General features: G+C 40.7%; 1 protein-coding gene and 1 long non-coding RNA gene across 2 annotated transcripts in view; one reads left to right on the forward strand and one right to left on the reverse strand.

Annotated features, from left to right (window-relative positions):
* Nucleotides 1-22,402, reverse strand: part of atp13a3 (ATPase 13A3) — a 239,012-nt gene extending 216,610 nt beyond the window's left edge. Inside the window, exon 1 of the mRNA XM_028795036.2 lies at nucleotides 22,160-22,402. The gene's annotated coding sequence lies outside the window, so the exon portion shown is untranslated. The remainder of the gene's footprint in view (nucleotides 1-22,159) is intronic.
* On the forward strand, nucleotides 17,231-18,600 carry LOC127526549 (uncharacterized). The gene is made up of 2 exons (XR_007934039.1): nucleotides 17,231-17,324; nucleotides 18,118-18,600. It is a non-coding gene; the product is annotated as an uncharacterized LOC127526549 (long non-coding RNA).
* Nucleotides 22,403-27,046: the final 4,644 nt, after the last annotated feature.

Raw genomic sequence — 27,046 nt, forward strand, 5'->3', positions numbered from 1 at the left:
AATAAAATACAACAAGTGCAACTTGGTGATGACATCTTTACCAGCTGAACCATCATTTAGGCAAACTGCATTAATATGGACCTTGCTTCAAGCTAAGCTATACTGGGAAGAAAAAAACAAACTATATGTCGAGAACAAAGTCAACATTTCCACTTTATTCTCGCCGTTTGTCGAGATTAAAGTCGACATTTCCACTTTATTCTCATAGTTTACTTCATAATTAAAGTAGAATGTCGTAAACTAAACTTCTTCCTAAAATCCATGTTTAATCAATTACTTAATTTACCCCGTCATAAATTAATGCAGCACATTAAATGCTTTGTGTTACGTTCCCCGACCCAGTGGTTAATCACTACGCTTCTTAAGCGATCACCATACAGAATCCATTCACTTCATGATATTCCTGCTTTCTGAAAATTTAGAATGCTAAGATAAATACTTGATATCATTTTCATGATGAAATGCATTAAAGCAGGTATTACACATGCACGGTAGTGAGGTGGTAGTGCTGCTCCCTCGCAGTAAGGGGTCCCCAGGTGTATGTTCAGTGTAGAGAACTTTATGGCAGGTGTGACGAGGCTCCAAAAAACTGGGTGTATGAATAGCTATCGCATAGGTTTAAATTAAATATTGTGTAAATGTTGGGTTTGTGATCTGCTGGTCGGAGACACGAACACAGAATTCAATGCATGTTCTTCTGAGCGGGCTATCTTTATTGCATGCATGCTGTCTCTATCTGACGTAGGCTACCAAAACCCCAGTTCCTATCCTTCCTTTTTCTTTCACCACATAACCACATAAACAATCACCACACGATAAACGTCTTTGTGAAATTAAAACTAGTTATAAACTTAGCCCACGGAGTGTTCAGAACTTTAAAAATATCTTCGTTATACATGTTTAATTATGCCATCCATTCAGAGTTGCCCCATCTCTGAACGAATCACTTAACACAAAGCATTTAATGTGCTATATAACTTATGACGGGGTTTGAGAAAATCTAGTAAATTAAATATTCATTTTATGATGAAGTTTAGTTTACGATGTTCTACTTTAATGACAAATTACGAGAATAAAGTCAAAAGAATATATTCTCGTCATAAGCGTCAAGATTAAAGTGGAAATGTCGAGAATAAAGTCAAAATGTCGTCACACTATTACACAGTACCCAGGTACATTACACTGTATTGAAAATAAATAAAACAAGTACAACTTGGCTTGCAGTATTATCCAGTAGTATAGAAACAGTATTTACTCATCTGACCTTTTAAAACTAAAGCATCTCCAGGCGACACACGTGACTGCTTTTTTTCGGCTCTCTGTCCATTTTCACCGCGCGGCATACCTATGCTACCGCCCACTATTTGGTGGTGTAGCAGTGAAAAAGAGCCCTAGTGCAACAAATCTGTGTTTAGCGGTGTAGCAGTGAAAAAGGTCCCCACTTGAACAGTTTCCCGCTGCGCCACGTTCCGAACGTCGTTTAGGCAATTTAAACCGGTGTTGCGGTATAAGAAAAATCCATATCATAAAAAAAAATAAAAAACGGTTTTCGGTATGAACCGGTATACCGCCCAGCACTACTAAAACATAAGTAATTTATTTATAAAGTGTTACTAACCCTCCCATATTGTGTTATCTTCTCAGTATACTCATTTGGCACTTCTATTGTCAGATTGTTTACCTATGGAAAAGTCATCTCAGATTAAGGAGCACTGGAATCATTAGGTAGAATAGTCCTTTCATCAGATAGGCTAATCCAGCACTAACTCAGCTTTTAAATGGCCAGTAGAGGGCAGGCAGCTTGTTGACCAAGGTCTCTATGACTCTGACTGTGTCTGGCTTGACTAACTCCTTTTCTACAATCTGCCTGTGGTTCTACAATAAACTGATTGTCAGATGCTATTGTTTCTCATTTATTTTAATTAGGTTCTACTTTTGATGTATTTCTTTTTTTTTTTTTTTTTTTTTTTTTTATTAATTTTCATTGTAATCATTCCATACAAACAGATCAATTTATAACCCAACAAATTTGAAAACAAATCAAACCCCACCCCTGAGAAGGAGAGCTTAGCTAAAGGAAAATTTCTTTAAGCTTTTTAATAAGGCAACATTAGACAAAAGAAGGGGAGAAGTAAATATCTATATAAATAAGAGATGGAGAAGGGAGTTAAATGCAATAATAGTTATTTCTCTTATTCTAAAATAATATTGATTAAATCCTGCCATGTTTTGAAAAAATTTTGTACAGATCCTCTAACTGAAAATTTGATTTTTTCCAATTTCAAATAATATAAAACATCAGTTTCCCACTGACTTATAAGAGGAGAATTAGGATTCTTCCAATTTAACAAAATAAGTCTGCGTGCCAAGAGTGTAGTGAATGCAATTTTTTGTCCAAAATGATGTTAGTTTGGTGCAGGCCCAGAACATGTGACCCAGTGAGGCAGGAGCTTGGTTGCAGCGCTCGCAGCTTGGATCCTGGCCTGGAAACATTTTGGACAGTTTTAAGCGAGATAGATGAGCTCGATATATAATTTTTAGTTGAATAATTCTATGCTTTGCGCATATAGAACTCGAGTGAATTCTCTGCTTTGCTACCTTCCACTCCTTTTCTGATATATTGATTAAGAGATCTTCTACTTTTGATGTATTTCAATAAATATGTATAATCATATATGATATTTCTGTATTTAATGAGTGGTATAATCTATTCTTGAATTTGTTTTTACATTTTATTGAATTTATTCAAAGCAAGTAACATTCCATACAAGCAAGTCCAACTTGAGAAAACTAAATTCAAATCAGCCCCCATCCACGAGAAACAGAACAAGGCCAACAGCCAGAGTAAAAATTTAAGAGTAGAGAAAAATGAGTGGGAGAATCCTTTACCCAGTATAAATGCTTATTCTAAAATGTTATTGATTAGATCCTGCCAGATTTTTAAAAAGTATCGAACAGATCCTACAAGTGAGAATTTGATTTTTTTCAAATTCAAATAGTATATAACATCAGTTACTCACGGACTTAAAAAGAGGTGGGCTAGGATTCTTCCAGTTGAGCAAGATAAGTCTATGTGCCAATAGTGAAGTAAAGGCAATTACAATTTGCTTGTCCTTTTCCACTTTAAGCCTATCTGGGAATACACAAAACACAGCTGTTGACGTATTAGGAGAGATTGTGACACCAATGCTGCCTGAAAGGCATTTAAAGATTTTGGACCAGAATGATGTTAATTTGGTGCACGCCCAAAACATGTGGTCCAGTGAGGCTAGAGTTCGATTGCAAGTTCACAGGTTGGATCTTGCCTTAGAAACATTTTGGACAACTTTAAATGAGACACCCCTCCTTTAACCGCCACCTTATCGTGGTGGAGGGGTTTGCGTGTCCCAATGATCCTAGGAGCTCTGTTGTCCGGGGCTTTATGCCCCTGGTAGGGCCACCCAAGGCAAACTGGTCCTAGGTGAGGGATGACACAAAGAGCGGTTAAACAAACCTCCTATGAAGAAAAACAATTTTGGACGGCGTTTTCCCTTGCCCGGACGCGGGTCACCGGGGCCCCACTCTGGAGCCAGGCCTGGAGGTGGGGCTCGATGGCAAGCGCCTGGTGGCCGGGCCTGCACCCATGGGGCTCGGCCGGGCACAGCCCGAAGAGGCAACATGGGTCCCCCTTCCCATGGGCTCACAACCTATGGGAGGGGCCAAGGAGGTCGGGTGCAGTGTGAGTTGGGTGGTGGGCGAAGGCGGGGACCTTGGCGGTCCGATCCTCGGCTACAGAAGCTGGCTCTTGGGACGTGGAATGTCACCTCTCTGAAGGGGAAGGAGCCTGAGCTAGTGCGCGAAGTTGAGAGGTTCCGGCTAGATATAGTCGGACTCACCTCGACGCACAGCTTGGACTCTGGAACCAATCTCCTTGAGAGGGGCTGGACTCTGTACCACTCTGGAGTTGCCTCCGGTGAGAGGCGCCGAGCAGGTGTGGGTATACTTATTGCCCCCCAACTTGGAGCCTGTACATTGGGGTTTACCCCGGTGAACAAGAGGGTAGCCTCCCTTCGCCTTCAGGTGGGGGGACGGGTCCTAACTGTTGTTTGTGCGTATGCACCGAACAGCAGTTCGGAGTACCCACCCTTTTTGGAGTCCCTGGAGGGTGTGCTAGAGGGCATACCTTCTGGGGACTCCCTCGTTCTGCTGGGAGACTTCAATGCTCATGTGGGCAATGACAGTGAGACCTGGAAGGGCGTGATTGGGAGGAATGGCCCCCCCCGATCTGAACCCGAGCGGTGTTTTGTTATTGGACTTCTGTGCTCGTCACGGATTGTCCATAACGAACACCATGTTCAAGCATAGGGGTGTTCATATGTGCACTTGGCACCAGGACACCCTAGGCCTCAGTTCGATGATCGACTTTGTGGTCGTGTCGTCGGACTTGCGGCCACATGTCTTGGACACCTGGGTGAAGAGAGGGGCGGAGCTGTCAACTGATCACCACCTGGTGGTGAGTTGGCTTCGATGGTGGGGGAGGATGCCGGTCAGGCGTGGTAGGCCCAAACATGTTGTGAGGGTCAGCTGGGAACGTCAGAAGTAGCTTCAACTCCCACCTCCGGCAGAACTTCGACCACATCCCGAGGGAGGTGGGGGACATTGAGTCCGAATGGGCCATGTTCCGTGCCTCTATTGTTGAGGCAGCTGACCGGAGCTGTGGCCGTAAGGTGGTCGGTACCTGTCGTGGCGGCAATCCCCGAACCCGTTGGTGGACACCGGCGGTGAAGAATGCCGTCAAGCTGAAGAAGGAGTCCTACAGGACCCTTTTGTCCTGTGGGACCCCGGAGGCAGCTGATAGGTACCGGCAGGCCAAGCGGAATGCGGCTTTGGTGGTTGCCGAGGCAAAAACTCGGGTGTGGGAGGAGTTTGGGGAGGCCATGGAGAACGACTTTCGGACGGCTTCGAGGAGATTCTGGTCCACCATCCGGCGTCTCAGGAAGGGGAAGCAGTGCAGTGTCAACACTGTATATGGTGGGGATGGTGCACTGCTGACCTCGACTCGGGACGTTGTGGGTCGGTGGGGGGAGTACTTCGAAGACCTCCTCAATCCCATTAACATGCCTTCCAATGAGGAAGCAGAGCCTGGGGACTCAGAGGTGGGCTCCCCCATCTCTGGGACTGAGGTCACCAAGGTGATCAAAAAACTCCTTGGTGGCAGGGCCCCGGGGGTGGATGAGATACGCCCGGAGTTCCTCAAGGCTCTGGATGTTGTAGGACTGTCTTGGCTGACACACCTCTGCAACATCGCATGGACATCAGGGACAGTGCCTCTGGATTGGCAGACCGGGGTGGTGGTCCCCCTCTTTAAGAAGGGGGATCGGAGGGTGTGTTCCAACTACAGAGGGATCACACTCCTCAGCCTCCCTGGAAAAGTCTATTCAGGGGTCCTGGAGAGGAGGGTCCGTCGGATAGTCGAGCCTCGGATTCAGGAGGAACAGTGTGGTTTTCGTCCTGGTCGCGGAACAGTGGACCAGCTCTATACCCTTAGCAGGGTCCTGGAGGGTGCATGGGAGTTTGCCCAACCAGTCTACATGTGTTTTGTGGACTTGGAAAAGGCATTCGACCGTGTCCCTCGGGGAATCCTGTGGGGGGTACTCCGAGAGTATGGGGTACCGGCCCCCGTGATAAGGGCTGTTCGGTCCCTGTACGATCGTTGCCAGAGCCTGGTCCGCATTGCCGGCAGTAAGTCGAACCCGTTTCCAGTGAGAGTTGGACTCCGCCAGGGCTGCCCTTTGTCACCGATTCTGTTCATAACTTTTATGGACAGAATTTCTAGGCGCAGCCAGGGAGTTGAGGGGGTCCTGTTTGGTGGGCTCAGGATTGGGTCACTGCTTTTTGCAGATGATGTTGTCCTGTTTGCTTCATCAGGCCGTGATCTTCAGCTCTCTCTGGATCGGTTCGCAGCCGAGTGTGAAGCGGCTGGGATGAGAATCAGCACCTCCAAATCCGAGACCATGGTCCTCAGCCGGAAAAGGGTGGAGTGCCCTCTCAGGGTTGGTAGCGAGATCCTGCCCCAAGTGGAGGAGTTCAAGTATCTCGGGGTCTTGTTCACGAGCGAGGGAAGAATGGAGCGCGAGATCGACAGGCGGATCGGTGCGGCACCCGCAGTAATACGGGCTCTGCATCGGTCTGTCGTGGTGAAAAAGGAGCTGAGCCGCAAGGCGAAGCTCTCAATTTACCAGTCGATCTATGTTCCTACCCTCACCTATGGTCATGAGCTATGGGTAGTGACCGAAAGAACGAGATCGCGAATACAAGCGGCTGAAATGAGTTTCCTCCGCAGGGTGTCTGGGCTTTCCCTTAAAGATAGGGTGAGAAGCTCAGTCATCCGGGAGGGGCTCAGAGTAGAGCCACTGCTCCTCCGCATCGAGAGGAGTCAGATGAGGTGGCTTGGGCATCTGATCAGGATGCCTCCTGGACGCCTCCCTGGTGAGGTGTTCCGGGCACGTCCAACCGGCAGGAGGCCCCGGGGAAGACCCAGGACACGCTGGAGGGACTATGTCTCTCGACTGGCCTGGGAACGCCTTGGGATTCTCCCGGAAGAGCTAGAAGAAGTGGCCGGGGAGAGGGAAGTCTGGGCATCTCTGCTCAAGCTGCTGCCCCCGCGACCCGACCTCGGATAAGCGGGAGACAATGGATGGATGGATGGATTAAATGAGACAGATGTGCTCAATAAAAGATTTTAAGTTGAAGAATTGTATGCTTTGCACACATATGGAGCTAAAGTGAATTCTGTGCATGGCTGCCTTCTACTCCTTCTCTGAAATGTTGAGCAAGAGATCCTTTTCCCACTGTGCTCTGGGATCTTTGAAAGGAAGGGACTTTAAAATGATATCTGAGTGCAGGTTTTCACTAATTATGAAATATCTGTACTTTACCAACAATGAAGACTTCATTAAGAATACTCATCCAACACCCAAATAGAGGAAAATTTGGAAGATATACCAGACCATTGTAGCAAAATTTCGGAGCGTTTACATTCCAGACTGTGGCGTCACCATCAAATAAAGTCTCATGGCTTATGAGGACAGACTATCATGGATACGGTACATCGTGTCAAAAAGTGCAACATTTGGCATAAAGTTTTAAAGCTTTGTAAATATAAAATGGGACACATTTGGAATTTGGTTCTGTACACCGGGAAAGGGAAAATGTTTGATCTGAAATAAGATCAGTATGGCATTGCTACGTCATCAGTGCTGACTTTGATAGATGCTCTGCTGGATCAAGATTACTGCGTAACCATGGACAAATTTTATACTTTGCCAGAGCTATCTGACATCTTGCTGCAAAGAAAGACTGATGTATATGGAACAGTGCGTCCCAATCAATGTGGCATGCATGAAGATTTTGGCAGAGCTAAATTACAGGGAGGTGTGCTAGAAGCTTGGCGAAAGGGAAAAGTGCTTGCACTGAAATGGAAAGACAAGAAAGATGCTTGTCTTCTTAGCACTGTACATAATTCAGCTACAGTCACTGTACAGGCAAAAGGCAACAAGCAGGTTACGAAGCCTTGTGCTGTGGTCTACTACAATAGCACGATGGGCAGCGTAGATTGTGCAGATCAAGAGGCAACAAAAGAAATACTACAAAAAAGTTATTTTGTCCGCTGGTTGAACAGTGCGTTTGGAATGCATTCATCTTATACGAACAAGAAGCTGGCAAAACTGTATCTCATGCAAACTTTACATGCCAGCTTGTAGAACAAATCATTTCTGCACATCCACCGTCCACACTACCGCTAAAGAAAGATGATCGACCCAGCACATCGTGAATCAATCCAAAGCGTCTTATTGATAGACATTTTATTGACTACAGTGATCCCTCGCTATATCGCGCTTCGCCTTTCGCGGCTTCACTCTATCGCGGATTTTATATGTAAGCATATTTAAATATATATCGCGGATTTTTTGCTGGTTCGCGGATTTCTGCGGACAATGGGTCTTTTAATTTCTGGTACATGCTTCCTCAGTTGGTTTGCCCAGTTGATTTCATACAAGGGATGCTATTGGCAGATGGCTGAGAAGCTACCCAACTTACTTTTCTCTGTCTCTCTCTTGCGCAGACTTTCTCTGATCCTGACGTTGGGGGATTGAGCAGGGGGGCTGTTCGCACACCTAGACGATACGGACGCTCGTCTAAAAATGCTGAAAGATTATCTTCACGTTGGCTACCTTCTGTGCAGCTGCTTCGTGAAGCGACATGCTGCACGGTGCTTCGCATACTTAAAAGCACGAAGGGCAGGTATTGATTTTTTTATCTGTCTCTCTCTCTCTCTCTCTCTCTGCTCCTGACGGAGGGGGTGTGAGCTGCCACCTTCAACAGCTTTGTGCCGCGGTGCTTCGCATACTTAAAAGCCAAACAGCCCTATTGATTTGTTTGCTCCTTTGAAGAGGAAGATATGTTTGCATTCTTTTAATTGTGAGACTGAACTGTCATCTCTGTCTTGTCATGGAGCACAGTTTAAACTTTTGAAAAAGAGACAAATGTTTGTTTGCAGTGTTTGAATAACGTTCCTGTCTCTCTACAACCTCCTGTGTTTCTGCGCAAATCTGTGACCCAAGCATGACAATATAAAAATAACCATATAAACATATGGTTTCTACTTCGCGGATGGCTCTGGAACGCAACCCCCGCGATGGAGGAGGGATTACTGTATATACTTCCAACAGAAAAAAAAACAGAATCCAACTCGTACCTGTACAGTTTCCTGGTCAAAAACTGATAAATCCGGAAAGAAAGTCCAAAAAGAAACACATTATTGTCATGACTGTGATGTTGGACTGTATCTTTCACAATGCTTTAAGATTTACCACACAAAGTACTCATTTTGACATTATATACTTTTTGGCATCATTAGTAGCATTAATATTACTATTATTATTTTTGTTATTATTGTTCATTTCAAATTTTTATTCATCATTACTATTATTTGTATCATTATTATACTTTTGAGATTTAATGAAAATGTCATACATGTTTTTTTGGAATAAAATGCAACGCTAAGGAGGTAGAATTTAACAACTGTTCTGAGCTTGCATTCCAACCATGCCGTTTCAAGAAGGATACCTGATGGGAGGGGCAGCAACACCCTCAGCAATTCTTCAGCAGACTCAAATGTTACCTTGAATCGGATTCATTCATTCAAGGAGGGGGGTAAATGTAAACCGTAGCACAAATGCAAAGCTGATGTATTTTAAGTTCTGTCCCATCTATCAACCAGATCAACTGAAGCCAAATGGAGTTACCTACTGTATGTTGATCATCAGCAGAACCTGCTGCATGTAACCCTAATGTCTTGAGTTCATGTCCCAGCTATGCCACTTTTGGAAAGATAGCCACTGGAAGGGGGAGCAATACCCTGAATGATTTCTCAGCAGACAGGGTCTCCAAGATTAGTACTCTAGGTAGTACACTGGCATCTCAATTAGCACTGCAGCTATACAGCTCCCAAGTACAAATCCCAGCCCATATACTGCCATTTTTATCTTGTTATTGCTTCTGGCATGCAAATTTTCTTTGAGTACAAAAGCTCTATCCTACATTGTAAAGGCATGCAAGAATCAATGAAAATAAGTGTGGGTGGTAGAATATGGTTACTTATTGCATCAATAAGGGGAGTGGTGGTTTGGGTGGGTGTCATGAGGCTCATGGCATCAACCATCTCTTTCTCTTCCCCAGCTTCTACCTTCTTCATAATTCTCATTTAAGTTTCTAAAGATACTGGTTTACATTATCATGTCACATTGGGTAAAATATTTATTATTTCATAAAAAATATTAAAATAATTGCACAATAACAGCACTCTAGCAGACTGGCATTTGAATTTACATATGCATCACAGGGGATTTTATACAGACTTCATTATAAAGGAGGATTAATTAATCAAAGTATTATAGTACTGTGAAAGCGGTGTTCCTACTGATGTAGACCGAAAATCAGTCCCTTCTTCATAAGATTTAGACAAAGAAATTTTTTGTTTCTGTTAGTGACATTTGTGAAGTTTTGAGATAAGTTTTGATTGTGCAAATATCTGCAATCTGCCACACTACGGCATCTGCATCTGTCAATAATTATATTATTTTAAAGTCTGGAATAGAACACAACAGACAGAAAAAGATTTCGAGAAAATGTTAAAGTTAGCTGAAGAGCTAATTATTGGGGTGGGGTAACATTGTGGTAAGGTGAGGTCCGCGGCTCTTTGCCTTAAATAATCGGCGTACTCGCAGCCTAAAGAGGGGCCGTGTTTGAAGATATTCACATATTTACTGATTTTTAGTTGTAATATTCAATCCTTATTTTTTTGACTAATTTGGCAGCCCTATGATAGGGTGACAATTAATACTTTCTAAATACACCAAAGCATATCTGTGCGCAATGACAAAACGATTCAATGCAAATAACTACACTTGTCCAAAGAGCTGTCCATGCACTTCCATTATTTGGGTCAATGTTGACTATACATGTTTCAAAGGATAGTGGTGCAAGCTATGTGAAACCACTAAATCATGAAAGGAAAATCCCTTGCTTTATTTTGTCAAGAATTATAAAAGAGAAAAACATGTGCTTTATGCATACATGTAGGTATGTCACATTTCACAACCTGATAATTATGCTTTGTTTGTGCAAATGTTGACAACATTCCTGCCATCATATCTGACTGTTAGATCCTGCTGTGACATCACCACTAATGTATTGCACTCATTGGCAAATGCCAGAACCATACTCAGACTGTGTTTAGTAAGCTAATTACTGATCCTTTATTGATCATTACCAAACAAAAATAGCAGAGAAAAGCAGCACTGGTGTCATTTTTTCTGATCTTTTTTTTCCCCAACCATCTTCTTTGTGACAATACCATTCTGCAACAGTAAGTTCATTACTTGTCAGGTTTTCTGCTTCATAGTGCATTTTTTTAGGTTAGCTAAAGTAAGCTCCTTTTCAGATGTTAGCAAGCAGGGCTGAAATGGTTTACTCAACAAGCAGTTTTCCAGCTTCATCTCTCCGTCACATTTTTTGTGAAACTCAGAAGCATAGCCCATGTTCCCAGCAAACAATGTTTTCTATGTGCCAGCAAGTTCTAACAGTGTGCACATTTCATACTGTCTGAAGTATGTGGTAGCCTTAGCTATTAACAGGCTGTGCACACAACTGACTCCAAAGTACATCAATATGCTTGTAATCCAAAACAAACACACATAAAATGCTTTTCAGTAATGTGTGAAGACAGAGTTTGTAAAATGTCTTCATTTAACATTAAAACAAATTCTTACATAAATCCTTCTCTGGAAAATGTATTCCTTCATCATATTCTGTATTACTGCCCACAGTGTCTATTTTAATGATTAATAATAATTAATCAAAAGGGAGGAACTATCAATTATAGAATCCCTGTAGAATCCCTAGGAGGAGATGGACAGTCAATTGGGCTAAATCATGACAGTTTGACTGAGGCAGAGACTTCTTCTGTTCTAAGAACATTAGAATAATTTTGACAACAGCAGGACATTCCACCTAACAAGTTAGTCAATCCCATTCAACTAATTTCTATAGAATAACATGGGGTTGGGATTTAAAAGTCCCCAAAATTTTAAACTCTACCACACTATTTGGTAATTTTTTCTGTGTGCCAATGGTTCTGTTTGTGAAGATACCTGACCATGGAGCCCCCACCATGTTTTTTTTTTTTTTTGATTATTTTCCCCTCTAAGAAGGTTGTTTAGTGGAGTTTCTTTTCCACTCTTCAACTCTTAATTGACCAAATCCGAATTAAAGCGAATGAATGTTATATTGTCATGATTTGTTCAGCTTCGGGAGGCATATAAACAAAAATGGTCACATTTTTATCTCTGGCTGGTTGTGGTACTGAAACAATCCTCTTGTATACCAATTTAAATTACAAATGTACAGCAACCAGCCAAAATGATTGCCAAATACTGTCATACTCACCCAGGGTCTGGATGGTAGGACGAGTACAGAGTAAAAGACAGACCACCCTTGAACAAGAAGTAGGTTTCCAAAGCCAACAATGTGCATAAATACAGCTAGATAAGGAGGAGTCAGTCCATTCTCATTCATGCCCCACAACTTAATGCCACATGCCAAAAATCAGTGTTTATTTTTGTTTTTTTTAAACATAACTTCACTACAAATACCCAATGTTCTTGTTCAGAATACATTCTTTGTTGGATGCCACACAACCTAGAAATAAATCACTAGTCCTCTTGCCACTAAGCACAAGCATTTGATACTTTACCATTTTATCATTTTTAAAGTGAATTTGGATGTTTATTTATTAATAATGGATTATGAAAATGAAAAAAAAACACATTTTTTGAACAAGTACACCTCGGTTGTCTGCCTCCCTCTTTACCCCACTATCTGCTCCGTCCCACATATCCATTTTCCCAGGATACTGACAACAGCACACAGACAACGTCCACAACCGATATACAAGGACACAGCCTAATTCTTGATCAATTCCTGATAGTTTTTTTGATAGTGTTTCCACTCTATCTGAAGCCTAATGGGATTACTTCTTTGGCTGGATGGATTATCTGAAGCTCTTGAGAGAAGAGATGAATGGAATCTGTTGTAGATGATGGGAGGAAAAAAAATCCATGCTTTTTCAGACAGTGCACAAATACAAATTAGAACATTACAACAATTTTCTTGAGAATTCACCATTCAGCCCAACAAACACACAAATCCTTTTCCACTGCTGTAATTTCTCCAAAAAATCAACATGTCTATAGCTTTCTTTCTGTTGTGAGAAGCTTTAACATTTAAGTGAAATTTCCCCCTAACAAGTTCACTACTCTGTCCCCATTTCTTGTTGATGAACTTATTTTAAAGTAGCAGCTGGGATCCACTATAGTAACCCCCTTCATAATTTAAAACACATTGTATATCTATAATGTCAAAGACCTAGTTTTTGTAAATTTAAGGCTTAAAAGTTATTTATTACTTTTATTAGATGTTATGGATATATTAGCTTTAGATTAACTGTTCATTTCTCTTGTTCACAAATGTTCATTATGCCTATTTGAAGAATTAAATGCATTACTTTGTAAATAATGTCTTTCAAAGATAACATTGAAAGAAACTCTGAACTGCTGTGTCCTAAAATACATAACTAATAAAGCCAGACTCAAACAGATACTTCTCGTTTTCTTTCTATCTGCATTCACTGGTCAAGCACCTCTACTGTGTAACCCTGAGTGTCTTCATAACTGTATGCTTGAGAATTTCTCTTTGAGTATCTGCTTGAACAACCTTAATGCAAATTTCTCCCGTGCATGAATAAAACTAACTGATCACTCTAACAGAATGGGCCACCTTACTTCTTTGATTGTTCCAAACATCACCTCTTAATCTCCATTTACTTAAACTGAAAAGAGTCAAGTACTTCATAATCCATAACTCTCAGGTCCAAAAATCAGGAAATTGTTCAAGTGATTAGCCTTCTATCTTGACTTTGACTAAAGTTGAGTCTTTGAGCGAATATTTTCACTTTTGATTTTATTCTGTTCTGTACTGAAAAGCCATGTTCACACTGACCTATTGAAATAGGCAGAACAAGCATGATCTCAACAAGATACAATGGAACCTCGGTTCACGAACGTCTCGGTACACGTACAAATCGGTTTACGACCAAAAAGCTCACCAAACTTTTGCCTCGGTTCATGACCACACACTCGGTATACGAACAAGCCAGTTTCCCTTTCGGTTTGCACATGTTCAGTCTCTCCCTGTGCATTTCCTGTGCAGCGAGCAAGAGAGAGCGAGAGCGCACACACACAGGCAGCGTGAGAGAGACGCACGCACGCACGCAAACACACACACACAGGCAGCACGAGAGAGAGACAGACACACACACACACACACACAGGAAGAGCGAGAGAGAGAGACAGACACACACACACACACAGGCAGAGCAAGAGAGAGAGCTGGACACATAAGGTAGGAAGGCAGTTAAAGAATGCACTGGGCTTGATTTTGTATTCACTTCTGTTTACAGTGATCGGTTCGTAGCGTGCATTGTTACTTTTCTTGGTGGTTTATTAATTTATGGATTTTTTCAAATGTTAATTTTTTTCCCTGTGCTTAAAACTCATCAAAAAAAAAAAAAAAAAAAAGTGTTTTTAGCCAGCGGTTGGTAGCGCTATAGCGCGAACTATTGCAGTGTTAGTTTTCTCTGTTGTTCATGGTTTTCTCAGTGTTATTCAATGTTTTTACATTTAGTTTACTATTACGCTGTGCATTCTATGGTTTAATTAACTATATTTGTGCTTAAAAACTTAAAAAAATATATATATATATATATATATATACATACAGTTCGTATGGTCTGGAACAGATTAATTGTATTTACATACAGTCCTATGGGGGAAATTGCTTCGGTTCACGACCAAAGTTTTGGAACGAATTATGGTCGTGAACCGAGGTTCCACTGTATATAATATTGTGGAAATCTGTGCAATAAAATAATAAGACTTCCCACCAACTGTTATAAAATATGTCTGAGAATGGCTTTTAATCCGAATTTTTAGCAATCTCCATTCCATTTGCACAGCCCTGACATCAAATGCATTCTTCAATAAGACTTCTTGATACCAGTAAACTAAAATGTCAGTGTCATTTTCTCCAAAAGTGGTTAAATCATCTGGGCATGAATTATGATAGAAGACAGAATCAACAAATGATCTCAGACCCATGTGAGCTTCATTGCTGTGTATTACCCTTCATATTTTTATGCTGGCTTTTCAATTCCTTGACTGTACCCTCCACTGTTTTCCCAACATGCAATTGAAGATTATCTCTAAAGTTGGTGAGAGTTGCACCTTTAAGGTGGATATTCTGAAAAGTAATGCCTGTATTGGTACTAATCACAGATTTTCGCTGCTTCTAAGTTTTCAGTCTGTCCGAGATCTGTGTGTTATCCTGGGGCACCACAGTTTTATGCTGAGCAAGTGATTCATACAAAAACAGTTCCTAAGCAAACAATGGATAATTCCAATCCCCTTACCAACAGCATTATAGATGTTGCACACAATTGCCCACTAAACACCCCTTTCCTCTTGATTCCTGTTGTATCAAAGCGATGCCTGGGGGATGGGTTGCCTGTGATGCTGCAATGCTTTGGATAATTAGTGACTGGTGGTACCTGTGGCAGAAATGTCAAATTATGCTCACTTAAAACAAATTCCTATGATGTACTACAGGTTGAGCACCTCTAATCTGAAATGCCCGAGACCAAAAGTATTTTGGGTTTCAAATATTTTTGGATTTTGGAACCCTGGTACCCAGTCCAGGCTCTTTCCCTGCAATATGTCCAATGCTACTATAATAGGCTTTTGCATTATGTTCCTCTAAATTGGTGTAAACGTTTTAAGAATAACTATTAGTAGCTTAGCAAGTAAACATATTTGCTTTGAGATTACATTAAACTGCAACCAAAACTAAATGACATTTCTAAAAGACATTAAAAGACTGCAAAGGTGAATTATGGAATCACAGATAAAGGCATTGTACAAAATCCTCTTTTTTTTTTTATTCGGAAATATCCTTCTTTCAGAATTGAAGAGCTGGAAGCCCTAGCCATGATGCAGCCAATTTTCTTGAAAGTTATGTTTGAGATTCATTTATCGTAATGTATGTCAGTGATTTCACTTTTCAGATTCAGGTTTAAAGGCAGTCAGTTCACCACAGACATTTTAAATGAATGACAATTATATGCATCTTTAAGTGTCACAACACAACTACAAATTGACAGCAGTCAGTTCATCATAAAAAGGAGCAAAACTGAACACAAATTCACTGACCATTCAAAGTCAATTTCATGAATGTTTGTATTGACTTTAGTACCAACCTGTTTTTAGCGTTCACTTTAATAAAGTTTATTCAAGTTGCTTTTAAGGCACAGTTTAAACTAGGGGAATTGCAGAATGGCCAAATATTCAACTCTTTCAGGGCACGTTCACAGTTCTGATCAGATTGCCAATGCCCGCAGAACACTTGTAACATAGTGAATGACATCTGTGCATGCAAGACTAAAATGTAAAAAAAGAAAAAATGTAAACAATAAAAAAAATAAATTCTTATTTAACACATAAGATGCAATTGTAAAACATTAATTTAACAAAAGTTGTTGAATATTCGTGCAACAAGCAAGAGATTTTTGCTTATCAAATAAATTAATTTGTGGGAATTGTCACATTTTTGTAGAATACCCAGAAACACATGTCAAATTTCAAGCCCTGATATATTATGTTAGTTAAAATGTACACCACACTGTTTAATCAAACAACTATTCCAATTTGTGCGATTATGTAAATGTTTTAATTGAATGTCACTGCCTTCCTCTAAAGTAGAAATATTAAAGCACTAGATGACCGTTTTGCATGTGTGATTACATACACTTTTTTTTTTTTTTTCTTTTTTTTTTAAACAACAGTGACAGTGATAAATAAAACATGAAACAGTGTAATAACCATTGGTAATTTCACTGTGGTTACTTGTAAAAACAGGCAACTGTCCCATTCCTAATATAAACTCAATGCAATGATGTCAAGCATTATTTTGGGTCTTAATTACAGCTAACAATTGTTACACTACATGATTTTGCATAATGGTAGACCTGTTAATCAAAGCAAATGTTTAATTACAATAGACTAGTGACACACATATTTGTTTAAATGTCACCCACTATCTCTAGCCCAGGGGTTTCCAGGTTTGTTTGCAAGCTTCCCCCATTTTCTTTCATAAACTAGGCACAACTAAAGGTGAGATTTCTTATCTCACAGCCCTGGCATTAGAGGATTTTAACAATTGATTAGAGTGTGTTGTTGTGCATGCCTTAAGTTTTACTTATGCACATCAAATACTTTTTAAATCAATCTTTATATATAATAGGCTATCATGGCTGTTCGTTTGTCCACTATTGATTAATATTACTAAAAATAAATGTTGGATACATGCATTTTATCACAATTATAATTTCATCCTCAGATTTCATTGTCCTTAGTCCAACACTTTCTAAAAATGATGGTACAAAAAACTGGTTTACCAAAATGAAAAATCCTGTAATGATGGCTAACTTGACCAGAGAGAGAGGGAGAGAGAGAGAGAGAGAGAGAGAGAGAGAGAGAGAGAGAGAGAGGCAAACATGTTATGCAGCCCCCTCATGCAGGTTGGGTGCTGTATGGTGATAAAGAGTGCACTCATCAGAGACACTCTCTTTCATAGAAATCCATTGGCTTTGGTACGAGTTGTGTAAGTCAGGGGTCCCCAACCCCCGGTCCGCGGCCCACTACCGGTCCGCAGCCGTCTGACAGCCGGGCCGCGAGAGAACTGCCGGCAACGGCGACTCACTCAGACTTTTCAGAACGCTTGGCGGGCGGGGCTTTGCAGCGGTGCAGAGAGAGGAGAGAGACCGAGGTGAGAGAGTATTACAACAAAGTATTTTTATGGTCCCGACAGTTTCCCCATATGACATGAGTCTATAGAAATCACGTTACTACGAAGTACATTCAACAGATGCTTTCATTACAACGAAGTGACCTTGAAATGCTTGAACGAATCATCCACAGAGCAGTTAGATCTGTAGTTTGCACAACGATCCCCAAACAGAAACATTGTAAAAAAATCTTTCTTCGAACTTTCCTCGTACTGTTTTTTTTTTTTTTTTTTTTTTGTCTGTGGTTTTCATTGATTCCTTTTGCTTATTGCTTGTCAACATTTGAAAAACATCCATTGGAATTTAACTCATTGTCACCCTCCTATAGAAACGGCAGACACGAAAAAAAGATTGCAGTGTTAATGTTTGTGATGTGCAATCTGTTGGATTGGCAAATGTAAAGCATATGTCTTTGTTATATGCAAAAAAAGAAGAAAAATCTCAGATTGCAAAAGTATGCGAACTGCTTAATAACTTTAATAATAATAGAAATGTTATGTAAATTGTGTATAAAACTGCCCCCCCCAACCAACCCCCCCGACCGGTCCGTGGAAAAATTTGCATCTAATAAAGTGGTCCTTGCTGTCAAAAAGGTTGGGGACCACTGGTGTAAGTGACAGAGAGCTGCTCTCTCTGAGCCAAAGTGAGCTTTGAATGCCTTCAACCTGGAAAGACAGGTGTGGAGTGTCACAGCAGGAGCACCATGAGAGTGGAATCGAACCACAGCGGAGTGTGGAGATTCATGTTTAGCCATGGTGCGTCCTTTTAAATTCCACTATTGAGCCATTTTTTATTTCTTCCCTCAAGTACCACCTGTTTGTGTACCATGCTGCTCTCATACATAACTACATTGATAAATGAATAGTATTCTGTAACAACTGAAGAACATTTTCAGTTACCAGTATGTTTATTTTAAACCTGGGCAATTTAAACACAACCTTTAAAATTGAAATTGATGTTTCTAATATTGTCAACTTCTTCAGGGCCACAGTCCTCAGCTTTGAAGCCAATGGTTAAGATAGTAAGGGGAGTTTTTCTTTTCTGGAGGAAAAATATAACAAAAACCAGTTTAAAAATGGGATTATTACACAGGAGGAAGTTAAGAAATCATTTATAACTTCCACAAAAGAGGAATTCTGAAATCTGCTGTAAGACTAGAAAGAAATATGTAACATTAAGTCATTGAAATTGTGTGTGGTCCAGTACAGATGTTAATGCATGGGAATGGTTGCTTTAAAGTTACCTTCAACACACTTGCTATGTTTTACATGTTTTGTCTTTTACAAGTTGTTTTCAAGAGTAAGAGAAAATGACCAAAGTGAAAAGGCATCCTTTCATCATTTGACCAACAAAGTGTACCTTTCTTGGAAATCACTAATCTCTCACCTATATAGTAACCAAACATTTACAAACTTGTAATATCCAACCAAAAGGACAATGATGACGGATGACGGATGACGTACAGTGTATGAAATAGTGACAGACAAGAAGTAACACATTAAAAACATTTATCACTAGTGAAATTGTTTTCATTTGTCACTATCTAAAAATTTTGTAAATTTAAAAAACAGCTATCTAGAACAAAACCACTGTTATACCTAAATGAAACTAAACCAGCATACAAACAGAGCACATCTCAAATAAAATTTTATAGCAAAATATATATATATAAAATATTACATTGTTCAAAATAATCGTAATATTAATTTAAGTCCATATCGCCTAGCCCTATTCTAAACCCAGTATATCTGCTTCACTCTCTGGAGATTCAATGAACAGCACCTCTCACTGTATAGATTCAGAAGTAGCATCATCAAATACAGTTTACTATTATCACCTTTACCTTTCTTGCTGTCACTATTTGAATAATTATTACTCTAATCACACTATAAATCACTTTGTACCAGCCCATTTTCCTCTGTGGCTTCAAATTCTGTTCAAACTTCCACCTATTAAACGACCAACCAAAAAAGTACCTGCAGTTTACTTTGTGACAAGTAAACTTGCATGTTTGGTGCGTACATTCAGTATAACTGAGGAGTTAACTCTGTGTGTGACAACAGCAGTGCTTCGTGATGACTGTAATGAAGTTAAAGCTGTACCTAAATAACCACAGATAAAGAAAAAAAACCTGTGGTGTTAGTCACTAATAGCAACTTAAATTTTTTGTTGCAGAATTATAATTTGTCACATTTGCGACTATTTTAGTCACAGTCTTGTGCCTTGCAAGTGAAAATAACTGCAAAAAGTTGTAAGGTTACATTTAATCCTGCATGTGCCAAGAGGTAAATTTCACCTGCTTAGTTTAGGGTCACAGGGAGCCAGAGATTACAGCAGAAGCACTGGCAGTAAGGCAGGAAAGAAATGTGGATAGTACACCAGTTCTTTGTTGGGCTCAGTCACACAGCAAATAGGAAAAGACTGAGCTATGTGCAAGTCACTAATGGAAACCTATTAATACATTTTCAGTTTAGTTTAGTGTTAGTCCAGTTAATTGCTACACATATGTTGAAACGGGTGACTGGGTAGCACAGCAGCCAGTGTTAATACCTCAAATCTTTGGGAGATTGTGTTGGGGATGGAAAAATAAATAAATAAATGAGGATGGAGGTTTACTTACTTCACAGCCCAGAAAGGAATAAACACATTTATAAAAACACAATAAAACTATAAGATTTGGCTGTATTTCTGGTCAGTTTCATTAAGGTTCACATACGGGCTTAGATTTTAATAACAAATGCTGGCCAATGAAATGCGCAGCTTTTCTTACAAAACAAGTAAACATAAAACAGTTTTATGAAAAAAAGAAAGTAACACAAAAGTTTGTAATGCATTACACTTTATAATAAGGAAATATACAACATATTTACTTTTTTGTAAGTAATGAGTAATGTACATAAGCTACTTTTAAAAGTAACATATCCCAACACTGGTCCAGGAGGATTTGTGTTTGTCATCCTTAAAACTGTAAATTCAGCACTTTAATTATGTCCTGGAACTCAACAGGAACAGAATAATTATCATTTAAAAAATCTGGATCCCATACAAAAAGTAGCAGTTCAGTTTTAAAAGCATCTCCACATGATATAGGACTCTACATCAATTTCCTTTAGAGAACCTCAACAAAGCTGCCAAAATGATGGCTGAAAATGCATCAAGGTGACTACATCTTCACCAGGAGTTAACTCAGTCTCCTAAAACCGCTTTTACAGATATAACTACAACTCTATATTAAATATTAATGGATAACAAGGTCTGAAGCCAGTCTCTTTCTATATTGAATCTAATTAATTAGATCAGTGACCCCCCCCCCACAAACCAATGACTATTTCTGTATTCTGTAGAAACACCAGTCAATTCCATAGCATCTAAAGAAAGCCTCTAGTATTTCAAGCTCCACTGATAGCCCTCTAACTCTTACGAACTTCCAATATTAAGCCATGAAGTAGGTGCAGCTCCAACATTAACCAAGTGAAGAATTTTATTCAAAGACTCACAAGTGTCCCTGACAGAAGAGAGCTGCAAAAGAACCAGAGTAAGAGAGAATACATTACACACTTTTGAGACAATATAGTGTTCAGAAATCTTGAATAAAAACTATCTGACTTAACTGTGAAGATGGCAAACTTGAAGCTAACAAACACAGAATGGAATAACTTGGCCAGCATGGACAGATCTGGAACCTCTAGACAAACTTTTTTTAATGCCACGTTAAGTATCAGAAGAAAGAGAACAAACTTTTCTTGACCCACACCTGAAACGCCCAGCTTAGATAAGTTTCTTCCCTACATTCTTTACAACATTTCGGATTTCAAAGTGGTGCTGGATAACAGCAGTACAGATTCTCACAAAATACTGTAAGGTTTGAGAGAGACGCTTTTACTATATATTAATACTTATATATAAAATATATTAATAATTTTATGTAAATAGATTATATGCAAAGTGGTGTAACTATGCCCACCCTGTAAACTTGGAACATGACAAGTGAACAGGAAGAAAGTGCAGTGGTGAACCTGAAATGAGGAGCATGGAGGTACCGCGACAGGACACATGTACAAAATGAGACGAAGGGTTCTAAATGATGCGCTTGAAAAAAGGGCATAGGCTTTAAAGCTATTTCTGCACTGGAGTCGACATTTTTTTTATTTAAATCAGACCGGAAAAAGCCGCTAGTCTCACATGGACTGTACACAGCTAATGAACCTTGTATGCTCGGTCATAAGGCAGATGAGAAAACAGAGAAGCTTGCGTCACACAAAGCTGACCGCAAGGGTATATTGACCGAGTTAGGCAAAAAAAAAAAAAAGAGAAAACAGACCGAGGCGACTTTGAACATCGAATTTATGAGTGACTGAATAGTAGAAGGGCGCCAGAACTGAGGCAGAGAAAGAAGAATAGAGACGAGCGCGTGTGTGCATGTATAGCAGTTAAACGAGTCGCAAGACACTTTGAGGCGCAGGTGGTGGCCGCGTGCTGCTGCTCGGAAGACTCCCGTCAACCCCATCCTCTCCATTTTGACAGCAGTTTAAACAAAGTGGCACTCAAAAACGGGGCCACTAGGCTTTCTTCGAATGTTATTCACCAAAGCCAAACAACTGTCACCGTTAGTGCCCGGCGCAGACACCGCCTCTGCTTCCACACACTCGCGAAGCGACTTACCTAGAGCCACGCGAGGGACATCGCTGCGCACGAAGTCCTAGGAGTCCAGCTCAGAGGAGGAGGAGGAGAATACACAGAGATGTTTATACCCGATACGTAACCCCGAATCTTGCCGCTGCTCTAGCGCTGACGGCGTGAACTGGTACTTGCTAGCGGCTACAAGAAGGAGGGAAAGAAACAGAAAAAAACGGCGCGCGCACCGGAAGTGAGGTCATTTACAACCGCCTTTAATTATAAGAAACAGAACAGCAATATCACAAGACTAGGTCAGGGCTCCCATGTTTAGGGAATTCCCTCATCTTTGAGGAAAGGTCAAAGTCGATGCAGAAACAGGAATGGGACGTGGCAAGAATTTTATTGGTGTGAAATAATAAAGTGGGCGAATTAAAGCATTTAGGGCCGGATCATGTGTGTACGAATCGATATCATTTACATAAATCACTCCTTCTTTAATGGCTTACTTGTCAAGAGCGAGCGCCCTCTACGTAATCTGCAAAGAAACGTCAGTTTTGAGGCTAAAATGTTGAAATGCACCATTTCCTGGACTTTATACGTCATTAATGTCAAACACATATCTTGGATGGCCGCAGTGGCTAAAGGTTTAATTTCCAGCTAATTACTGATGCTAACGGAACGTCCTACTTTAGCGCAAATTGCGCGTGACACACTTTTTAAGATCCACAATCCTTAAATTTACTTAGTTGGCCGATGTTTTTATTCAAAGCGACTTACTACGTTTGAGATACAATTGGTCACATGTCTTTTTTTCCAATTGGAGCACAGGCGGGTGAAGTGGCTTGCTCAGGGTCACACAGTGTCAGTGGTGGGATTTAAATCCACCACCTCAGGGTTTGAAGTCCAAAGCCTTAACCACCACACCACAAACTTCAATTGTTTCCAGGAGCCAGACAATAATTAAATTCAAAGCAACTCAACTTGACCCCATTTGCATCTGTATGACAATCATGCAACACTGGTTTCAATAAAATACATTAAATCGAAAAGTGAAGGTGTGAAACATCTTTTTTTGTGCCACAAAACATGCTAAGGGTGCCCTCAGAAAAAAAAAATAAATCGATCAACAGCTTTGGAATAGCTCTTGTGGCGGAATGAGAACATTGATAAGTCATAGAATTAAAAAAATGTGTTTCATTAACAGCAAGAAATGACTTCAAAGTAAGAAACTGCTTGAAGTAAACAGGTAGCCCTCCAGAACGGAGTTTGAAAACACTGAGTTTGTTAATCATTTCAGTTTAAGCAAATGGAGGGCAAAAGGTGACATGACTGAAGGTTTTATTTTTTTAAGTTATGGGTAAGTTCTGCATTTTTAACAACTCTTTTAGGAGTCTCGTTATCATTAAAAGGACTGCTGACCTTGGCCGCACCGGATGGAATTTCTATTTACGACATTGCAGGCTAGCCATATTTATAGGCACCCCGTCCACTGGTGCGGAAGCTATTCATTTGCATGAACGAGTGCCACTTCATGCTATTGGTGTCATCACTTCTGGCTGATGCAACTTGTCGGTGCCATTACATAGCCCTCCCTTTGAAGTTGCTATCCCTTCTTGGCAATGGAGGCAGTGTTAATTTGCCAACTAAGTGCAGCTGCCAGTTGCGCAGCAAGAAATTTGGTGCCCTTGACCAGTTCCACCATTGAACTCTCAATGTGAAGTGGGGTGTGGACAACATTGACCTTCCTGAAGTCAACAATCATCTCCACATTGAGACAGATAGTTGCACATCATTGTATCTCTATTCTGTAAGCTGACTCACCCTATTGCCGATGACACCTACCACTGTTGTGCTGTCTTCAAATTTACTATTCGTGTTAGAGTTGTGCACAGCTGTACAAACATGAGTCAGCAGAGTGAACAGAAGAGGACTGAGTACACAGCCCTAGGGAGCACCAGTGCTCAGCGTGATAGTAATGTAGATGGTGTGTCTGATGCGGATGGCTGGGGTGACTATGTCAGGAAGTTCAGGATCCAGTTTCATAAGGAAGTATTGTAGTCTAACAGACTCAGCTTCCTTATGAGCGTCTTAGGGATGATTGTGTTGAAAGCTGAACTGCACTCAATGACAACAATTCTAGTGGAAGTGCTTCTTTTTTCCAGATGGGACAGGGCCAGATGAAGAGCAGATGATAAGGCATCCTCAGTGGAATGAGTCAGGCAATAGCAAAACTGGAGAGATTCATGTGATGTTGGAAGTCCATCTTTCAAATTGCCCAAGACTAGCATTAATGATGACATGTGTAAGTACTATAGGGCTATACTCATTGAGACAAGAGACAGAGGACTTCTTCAGCACAACCACTTCCAACTTTCTGAAACAGGACTTTCACACTTTGCTGTTAGATGTTACAGAAGGGACGTTGAGTGCTGCACTGTCATGCAGTGCAGCAGAGGTGTTGAATGCTTCACTTCTTTATCATCTGTTGATTACAAGTGACCAGTCACACCTCTTGTCTGGAATTGCAGATGTATCTCTTGGGAGTTTTTCTTCACTGAACTGGTGCTGCAAACACCACTCCAAATATGACTCTCAGCTTTGAGATTCTCCCTCCACTGCTGCTCTGTAATGCCTCTATGATCAGGCGTGTTCTTTGCTTGCACAGTTTGACTACTTGCCCTGCTTCACATGGTACGCATGGGGGTCAGTAACAACTTGATCTGCTACACTTTTTTCCAGCTCTACACAATGGAAGCTCTGCCAGCATCTGTGCATCCAAGCCCATGGACCTTGGCAGATTGAGAAATGGGGGTGAAGCTGCAAAGACAGCAGTCTTCTTCCCTGTACTAGTGGTGCAAACGGCACTCCAGATTGCTGATCTCAGCCTCAAGACTCTCCAGAAACTCCTCAGAAGAGCCAAGCAAGTGTATCAGAGTCCAAATGTGATGGAAAACATTAAAATGTACTAAATACATTGATTAAAGCCAAAAATGTATTGAGTACATCTCAATATTTGCATCTTGTGGTTGCACACATATTGAAAAATAGCATATCTATATCATTTTAGGAATGAAAAAAAGCAAAAAGCAAACCATTTTTTTGTGAGATTCGGCCATTTTAAAAAGAGTCCAGTTGTGCGCTTCACTTGGCTAAATTTGTCTTCCTCTGTGGCAGTGTGGCAACCTTTCAGGGCCAAGGAAGTGGAGTCACCTCAGAAGAGATAAACTGTTTATATTCTTTCACTACACGGAAGCTTTTTCCTGAGCAGGCATATAGCCATAGCTTGAAGACGGGTATTTTCTCTTTTGCCAGTACCTATTGTAAATGACTGCTGCACCTTAGCTCTAACTGCAAGACACGCCATGGAACAGATGACTTGGAACATGCAAAAATCTAAGGCTTTTATTAAAAATGCAATGCAGTGTAATCAATTCAGTTCAGGTTTATTGTTTTATGTTACTGGCTGCTGCAAGTATATAAATGAGCAAGAAACATATCCTTACTTCAAGACAATAGGAACAAGAATCTTTAACAAAAAATAATTATTTCTATTTTTCTTTTTTCATCACAAAGATGCCTCATAAACACAAAAGGCATGTTTTCTTAAATTGAATTCTTTGCCACTTGAAAGTGGATGTATTTGGTAAGTTTTAAAGCTTTTTCTGTGACTTTTGACCTGTGTACCCTAAAGCCCAATTGTAAACTGCAAGACCAAACAAGGTATTTTTAAAATGGATTAAAATGCTTCAGTTTAGAATAGAATTTCAAATGTCAAAGTAATACATACCATGATTTTGTATAGATAGATAGATAGATAGATAGATAGATAGATAGATAGATAGATAGATAGATAGATAGATAGATAGATAGATAGATAGATAGATAGATAGATAGATAGATAGATACTTCATTAATCCCAAGGGGAAATTCACATACTCCAGCAGCAGCATACTGATAAAAAAATATTAAATTAAAGAGTGATAACAATGCAGGTATACAGACAGTCAATAACTTTGAATAATGTTAACGTTTACCCCCCCCCCCCCCCGGGTGGTATTGAAGATTCGCATAGTGTGAGGGAGGAACGATCTCCTCAGTCTCTCAGTGGAGCAGGAAAGGACAGCAGTCTGTCGCTGAAGCTGCTCCTCTGTCTGGAGATGATACTGTTTAGTGGATGCAGTGGATTCTCCATGATTGACAGGAGCCTGCTCAGCGCCCATCACTCTGCCACAGATGTCAAACTGTCCAGTTCCATGCCTACAATAGAGCCTGCCTTCCTTACCAGTTTGTCCAGGCGTGAGGCGTCCCTCTTCTTTATGCTGCCTCCCCAGCACACCACCGCATAAAAGAGGGCGCTCGCAACAACCGTCTGGTAGAACATCTGTAACATCTTATTGCAGATGTTGAAGGACGCCAGCCTTCTAAGGAAGTATAGTTGGCTCTGTCCTTTCTTACACAGAGTATCAATGTTGGCAGTCCAGTCCAATTTATCATCCAGCTGCACTCTCAGGTATTTACAGGTCTGCACCCTCTGCACACAGTCACCTCTAATGATCACGGGGTCCATGAGGGCCTTGTCCTTCTAAAATCCACTACCAGCTCCGTGGTTTTGCTGGTGTTCAGGTGTAGGTGGTTTGAGTCGCACCATTTAACAAAGTCCTTGATTAGGTTTCTATACTCCTTCTCCTGCCCACTCCTGATACAGCCCACGATAGCAGTGTCATCAGCAAACTTTTGCACATGGCAGGACTCCGAGTTGTATTGGATGTCCGATGTATATAGGCTGAACAGGACCGGAGAAAGTACAGTCCCCTGCGTCACTCCTGTGTTGCTGACCACAATGTCAGACCTGCAGTTCCCGAGACGCACATACTGAGGTCTGTCTTTAAGATAGTCCACGATCCATGCTACCAGGTATGAATCTACTCCCAT

The sequence above is a fragment of the Erpetoichthys calabaricus genome, chromosome 2, assembly GCF_900747795.2.
Source record: "Erpetoichthys calabaricus chromosome 2, fErpCal1.3, whole genome shotgun sequence".
Lineage (NCBI taxonomy): Eukaryota > Metazoa > Chordata > Cladistia > Polypteriformes > Polypteridae > Erpetoichthys > Erpetoichthys calabaricus.